This window comes from Phyllostomus discolor, chromosome 7 (genome assembly GCF_004126475.2).
Source record: "Phyllostomus discolor isolate MPI-MPIP mPhyDis1 chromosome 7, mPhyDis1.pri.v3, whole genome shotgun sequence".
NCBI lineage: Eukaryota > Metazoa > Chordata > Mammalia > Chiroptera > Phyllostomidae > Phyllostomus > Phyllostomus discolor.
Window position 1 is genome coordinate 64,662,369 of NC_040909.2, and position 8,290 is coordinate 64,670,658.

The 8,290-nt window shown below is 34.1% G+C and overlaps 1 pseudogene; it reads left to right on the forward strand.

The window, feature by feature from the left end:
• The first annotated feature begins 4,126 nt into the window (after nt 1-4,126).
• On the forward strand, nt 4,127-5,373 carry LOC114501357 (annotated as a pseudogene).
• Nucleotides 5,374-8,290: the final 2,917 nt, after the last annotated feature.

The window sequence follows — 8,290 nt, forward strand, 5'->3', positions numbered from 1 at the left end:
ACCTATATATTATAAGTCCAGAATAATCAAAACAGCATGGTGCTGCCATAAAAACAGGCCCATAGATTAATGGAATAGAATAGAGAGCCCAGAAATAAACCTACACCTTTATACTCAGTTAATATTCAACAGAGGAAGCAAGTACATACAAAGGGCTAAAGAGCATTTATTCAATAAATTGTGTTGCAAAATCGGACAGATGCATGCAGAAATATAAAACTAGACTATCTTCTCATACCACACACAAGAATAAATTCAAAATAGATTAAAGGCTTAAATATTAGATCCAAAATCAAAAATATCATAGGAGAAAACATAGGCATCAAAATCTCAGACATTGGTAGTAGGAATATTTTATCAGATATATCTCCTCAGGCATGGAACAAATGAAAAAATAAATGGGACTTCATCAAACTAAAAGGTTTTTGCACAGCAAAGGAAATCATTAACTAAGTAAAAAGACAACCAACAGAATGGGAGAAAATATTCACCAATGCTTCTGATAAGGGGCCAATATCCAAAATTTATAAATAATTTACAAAACTCAACACCAAAAAACCCCACAAATGACCCAGTTGAAAAAATGGGCAAAGCACTTGAATAGACACTTCTCCAATGAGGACACACAGATGGCCAATAGACATACGAAAAAATGTTCAATGTCACTAATCATCAGAGAAATGCAAAGAAAATCACAATGAGATGTCATCTCACACCTGTCAGAATAGCTATCGTCAATAAATCAACAAAAAACAAGTGCAGGCCAAGATGTGGAGAAAGGCGAACACTTTTGCACTGTTGGTGGGAATGCAGATTGGTTCAGCCACTTGCAAAACATTTGATGTTTTGAGATACATCAAAAAATTAAAAATTAACCTGCCTTTTGATCCAGTGACCCTACTTCTTGGAATATATCCAAGGAACAAAATGCACTAATTTGAAAGAACATAAGAACCCCTACATTCATGCAGCATTGTTTATAATTGCCAAGATAAGGAAGCAGCCCAAGTGTTCATCAGTAGATGAGTGAATAAAACAACTATGGGACATTTACACAATGGAATACTACTTGGCTGTAAAAAAAATGAGAAAATTTTACCCTTTATAACAGTATGAATGGGCCTGGAGAACCTTATGCTAAGTGAAATAAGTCAGTCAAAGAAAGACAAATACCCTATGATTTTACTCATGTGGAATATAATGAACAACTTGAACCCAGAAGGTAAATGGTGACAGACTCATAGATGGAGAGCAAGTGACAGTTAGTGGGGACTGGGGGAAGTTAGAGGGTGGAGGGACTGAGCAAAAACAAAAAAAAGTTCTCATGGACATGGACAACACTGTGGTCATACTGCAGGTCTGTGTTTAAGGAGACTAAGTGGTAATGGAAAAAATACAATAAAGATTAAATTTTTAAATCTAATAAAAGGATATCAATGTCCTCATTTTTCTCTTCTGATCATAGAAATATACATATATGTGTGGTATACATATATATATATATATATATACATACATATATAATGCATGTACAATTGTATGAATGTATGTGTATTTGGTAGAAACTTCCTTATATTTATTAATAATTCTTCTTGACAAAGAACAGATGTGCTTTGTATCAAATTTCACTTCTAGGATCCATATATGATTTCCATATTTTAACACATAGCTTATAGTTTTCAAAATACAAGGTGCTTATTTAGAAGCAGTCTCAATTTTTTCCAATATTTAAAATAGTGATTATATTGAAACATTCAAATGCATTGTGAATGTATTTTTGGTTCTATCTTAAATATCTGAGTGATTAAATATTTTTACTGCTCTTACATTTAAGCTAATTTAGTATGTAATCATCGTGAATATATAATTCCTCATTCTCTCGATAACATTACTGCCATCACAATGTTTGCTTGCATATTGGGGGAAATTTGTTTATACTTAAGGCCATGCGATTGAGAAATAACTCGTTATCTATGACTTTGAGACCAAGAAATGTTGTACATGACATTTAACCCATATAAGACATGAATGAACCTTATATTGACCTGGACCCAAGTAGATAGCCTTCCATATGGCAGCTTTGATCTTGTCAAGATTCAAAGATACCCAGTAGACACAGAATACCAGATGGGAAGGAGCTAAACTGACTAGATATAATTAATCTTCTTGGGATTTCAGTATAAGAATGCAAATAATAGTAAGAATCATATAGTTTGAATTAGTTTAGATGTCCTCTTTTTAATTTGTGTGATTCTCTTGCATTTCCGTGTATGATAGAGTAGTGGTATCAGATTTGTACTCTTGTAATAAACAATCATTTGTACTTATATTCTGAACAAAATATAAGAAATGAAATCACATGAAACTTAGAACAAGACTGTGATTTTTAAGAGAAGGGAAACAAAGAAACAAACCCTATGATTGCCTGGGATTTCTGTATGAGGGCAGAGAACCTAAACAAATACACCAGTCTTCCTAAAGTACACAGTTCAGAGTTTGGTGAACTGAAGCAGCTGGAGTCTGATGGGCCAAGTATTGGAGAAAAGGGAACTATGCTGGAAAAGAGTTCCAGAAATTGTAAGGGTCACCTTGAGTCTTTGGCACAATAGTTAACTGTTCATTTAAAGGGTGAGGATCCATGAGACCAGCAAAAATAAAATATCAGTGAAAGAATGACTATCAGAAAGCTCTAATTGGAACAATTCTCAGAGCTCCCCCAAGGCTCGGAGTCATTCAAGTTTGAACCAGCTAAAGTGACACAACCTCATTAAACAAGGGAACGTTTAGTAGGTAATCAAAGAAAGGTCACATAATACTGGTAGATAAGCTAAACAAACCCTAAATTAAAGGCTATTCTAGACCTATTCTAGCAAAATTGTAATACAAGACTCAAAGGATAAAGCTTAATTGCTAGTGAGAAAGTTTAAAATTCTTGACGCTTTTTTAAGAAAAGTCCATTCGTTCAATATTTACAACTATAAAAATCCAGTAAAAATTACTATGCATACATAGTCTAGTAGATGGGGCAGGAAAATGTGACCAATGACCAGAAGAAAAATTATTTAATAAAAACAGGCCCAGAAATTAAAGAAATGATAGGATTTAAAGGTAGCTGTTATGAATATGTTAAATGATTTCCAGGAAAACATGAACATAAAAGTAGATAAATGGAATTTATGAAAGGACAAAGAAATGTAACTTCTAGAGATGAAAATACAATAACTAATATAAAAAATTTATTGGATGTATTTAATAGATTAGACACTGCAGAAAAATCAATAGGCTTGAATGCATAGCAATAGAATAGAAACTATTCAATCTTCAGCACAAAGAAAAAATATAATAAAGGGAGACTCGATGATTTGTAAAACAATATCAAGCAATCTAATGTACATGTATTGGGTTCTGAAGGAAAGGGGGGAATCGGAGGCAGAAAAATATTTGAAGAGATAATGCCCAAAACTTGTCCACATCTAATGAGATGTATGAAACCAAGTTGCCTAAAAGCTCAACAAACTACAGGCAGAATTACACAAAAAAAATCTTACCAAGGTACATCATAATCAAATATTTTTAAAAAATAGTGATAAAGATAAAAATCATAAAAGTAGCCAGAGGAAAAAGCATATTAAATACAAAACAGCATAGATAGAATTTTTAACTTCTCATCAGAAGCAATTCTAACCAGAAGACAATGGTATGACATCATTAATGTACACAGAGAAAAAATATACAGTTATCCCAGAATTCTACATCCAGTGAAGATGTCCTTAAAAAAAAATAAAAGTACTGTAATTTTAGATGAATGAGATTTGAGAGAATTTGTTACCAACAGATTTGTTCTTAAGGAAACATTAAAGGAGCCAATTTAAAGACTTTGCTTTCTTGATCTTTAAAATGTCATTTTTTAATTTTAATTTTTATTTTATTTTATTTTTATTGTTGTTCTTAAAAAATTCAGAGATGCATCCTCTTTCCTATAAAGATGGCTTCTGCAGTGTGGGGAAGGACTCAGCACAGGGATCCTGGCAGCTGACCTTTCAACTGTCTCCCCAGAACTGCCAGCTCCAGGCTTTCCTCAAGCCTCTCTAGTCCACTCTGCCCTCCTTTCGTTGGATCCCAGATATTCCCAATGGATTCTCTAACAAAATCAATCAACCAATTTGCCCTGGAATTTAGCAAAAAGCTAGCTGAATCTGCTAAGGGTAAAAATATTTTCTTTTCTCCCTGGGCACCTCGACCTCCTTGGCCATGGTGCATTTGGACACCAGAGGTACCACTGCAGCCCAAATAGCCCAGGTACATCAATTTAACAGAGATCAGGACATCATATCTTATCTTGACAGTGAAAAAAAAAAAAAAGAAGAAAAACAGACTTCAGTTTGGGGAAGGTTGAAGAAATACACTCGGATTTCCGGACACTCATCTCTGAAATCAACAGTCCCAGTGATGCCTATGTACTTAAAATAGCCAACAGCATATATGGAGAGAAAACTTACGCATTTCATAATAAATATTTAGAAGACATGAAAACATACTTTGGTACAAAGCCATGTTTTTTTAACTTTTTGGAAGCTTCTGATCAAATCAGAAAGGAGATCAAGTCTTGAGTGAAAAGTCAGACTGAAGGAAAAATCCTGAATCTCTTACCTGACAATTGCAGTGGATTCTGTAACCAGAATGGTTCTGTTGAACACCCTATACTTTAAAGGAATCTGGGGATGTCAGGTTCAAGACACCACAGAGACGCCTTTCCAAATAAGGAAGACTACAAGGAAACTGGTACAAATGATGTCAATGAAAGAAAAGCTTCCCATTTTTCACATAGAAAAGCCACAAGATATTGGCCTTCACACTACTGCAAGAGCCCTAAAATCAGCCTGTTCATACAGCTGCAGGAAAGACATCAGTGGGCTGGATCAGCTGGAAGAGACCGTCACCTACAAATAGATGAGTGAGTGAACTAGCACAGACATGATGGAGCTGTATGATCTGAGGCTGCACCTTTCCAAGTTCAAGCTGGAAGAAGAGACTTATGATCCCAAGTAAACCTAGAGCAGCAAGGGGATAAGGGATGCCTTTCACCAGAGCAAGGCTTATTTCCCAGGGATGTGGGCAGAGAGACACCTGTTTCTGTCCAATGTTTCCCACAAGTCTTCTGTGGAAATAAATGAACAAAGGATGAAGGCTGCAAGTGGGTACTGGGAGTGAGGTGGGTTTTCAAGTTAGATTCCAGTCCAGTGAACTCAATGCAGACCACCCATTCCTCTTCTCCATCAGGCACAAGAAAAACAATAACATTTTTTCTATGGGAGATTGTGCTCCCCCTATACCAGCACCTTTCTCATCAAACAAGACCATTTTATGATGTGAAAAGTACATGCTAAGATGGAATAACAGTTATAATAACTATTGTGTAGTCTAGATTTTTCTGACATTTGAATGTTAGCAAATGAATCTTGAAATAATGCATCTAGTCATATCTTTATACCTAGAGACAATGGCAAATTTTATGTTTACCACTAAACATTTTGTCTTAATGGGAATTTTATTTACATTTAAGAAATACTATGTTATTCAATTGAATGCCTTATAGTTCTTGAGCTGTTGGTCACTGTGATGTCACTTATATTTCACATGTATTATTTAGTGAAGAAAAATTGTATAAAGGCAATATATTGATAAAAAATAAAATGTCTTAAAAGTAGTTGCTTGAAGTAAACAAAACAATAATGCATTAGAGGTTTATAACATGTAGAAGTAATATTAATGACAGCAGGAGCACAAAGCATGATGGGAGAGTAATGAGAGATTTTACATTGTATGTGATAAGATATAATATTACTGATTTCCCTCTGTCCAGAAGTAGAGCATGCATATGAAACCTTTGTAAGTGGAAATGGCATAATGCATTATGCCACTTCACTTTACAAAAAGTTTCATTAGTAGCACTTGTTTTTGCTAACTGAAAAATCCAAAGAGGATTTTCACTTTTATGAAAATAACCATTGCCTGTCTATGAAGGTAGCTGTTGAGAAGTTAAAGATGCATCTGTAACCCCAGAGCAACCACTAAAAAATAAAGCAAGTTAAATACAGCTGAAAAAGCTAATAGGCTGATGTAGAAGCTTAATTGAAATTTTAAAAGGAAACTCAATCCAAAAGAAGGCAGAATAATAGGAGAAACAAAACAAAGAGCAAGAGTGACAAGTAGAAAACAATGGGTTAAGATGACAAACTAAGAGCAACATTGTAATACTAAATGTAAATGGCCATATAATTGAAACACCTGTGGCAAGCCTGCGTCCTGATGAGCCAACATAATTATCGGTACCAAACATTATTTTCTTTTGCAACATTTCCTCCAAAATATATTTTATTGTAATAAACTAGTGGTAATACATAGGACACAATAATTTGGGAATGAAGTTTTAATTTTCTTAGAGATTAATTTCATGAAATACAATTAAATTTTAAAAATCATTGCACATAAAATTAACTACACACAAAACAAAATTACTTAAGAGAGAGAATAAAGGTTTCAAAAATCTAAGATCATTTCCTTTAAGAATTGAAGAAAATTCTTAAACATTTAAGTGCTGACCATGGAAGGTTATAGACATGTGTTCTGGTTCAAACACTGTCCCCAAGAACCGTATAACTTTATATCATGTAACCTCTGTAACATCTTTTTTCCTCTTCCATAAAGTGAGGGGCTGTTTGTATCATTCATGTATATTGGAAGCAAAACTCAAATGAATGCACAATTAATATATCGGTGATGATCTAATATTTTTAAATGTATTCTTGCTTTTATTATTATTTTTGGCTTCAGGAATTAGAAAAATACAGTTTGGCAGAGTGAATTGAGACATGATGTAAGCTTAGTGTCCTTATGTCTTTCAGTTACTAGGCTTTTGATACTCAAGCATCAGACTTTTGAGCTCAAAAAATCATTTCTCCCTGAACTATTTTCCATCTGATTTTCAAATGTCTTTTTACATCTCCATTTGCCTTGTACTATTGGCATTTACATTTGACCTCCATTACTAGATCCTGCCTGTGAATCTGTTTTACAACCTGTCTTCCACCAAGGTAAATGGACTATTCTGCTAAATCAGGCAATCTCTTTGTTCTGTAGCTGCAGAAAGGAAGGTTATACCACCTTTGGTCCCGATGCTTTAACTGTCACTCACCGTACTCCCTAACCATTCTCCTGGGCTTCTCATCCACTAGGATAGTTTTCGAAAAGCAAGTTCAAGTCACTGACCATGAGCACTAGGAACATAGAAAGCAAATATGTCATCTGTTATTCTAAGATGTGGTTCGAACATGACTCACAGGAACTCTAAATATAAGGTACTTGAGAAGAAGAAAAGGAGATCCAGGAGAAGAAAAGGAGATCCACAATTTTATAATTTGTTACTATCACTTCAGTTTGGTGAGGTTGTAGTTTAAAACAAAGCAACAAATTAAATTTATGCAATTATAACTATCCTGTCCATATTGTCATAAAAGAAATGAGAAGTAGTTACCATGAAACCATTGTTGCAAATTATTATAAGAGCTTGTTTATAGAAGGTGAAGGCCTAGGAATGACTTACAATAATAATATCTCTTTTCACAGACTCCAGAGATATTTGCACCTTCCATTTTCTGCCATAAATCTCTTTATATTATAACCACTCATTAGACTGTGTACTTTCTGAGGACCAGGACTTTGTTTCATTCACTATTACAACTAAGAGGCCAGGACCATGGAGATTATTTATCAACACTGAATTTCTCTGTTCCACCCTCACCCCTCCCAAATTGGATTCCAGTCCTTTGAAGGCTGTCGTCAATCTCCCTAAAGTAGCACAAGTCCAGACTGGAAAGGTGATACAAATGTAGTACTTCAAAGCCAGCAAGGGCCAGAATATTGCATGATGGTTTAAGGTAGACAGATTTATTGAGATTTAGGCTCCATTTTTAAATGAGGTTTTACATTTTAATTGTCAGATTTAGTCTATTTTAGGTGGCTAAGATTTGAATCTTTTTAGATGTAAGGACTTTAAATAAATTAACTAGTTTTTGATTTGTGGGAAGAAATTTCATTTTCTAGAAGAGTCTTTTTTAATATATCAATTCAGAACTTTCCTACACCTATAATAGTAATGTTAGTTAGATAAGAAACATTCAGCATGTTCATTATAACAGAATCAACAACTGTTTTCTTCATTGTTTATTTCTAAACATTTAAATCTTGGTTCTTGTGCTAAGAGAATATGGCAATATATATAAAATGATAA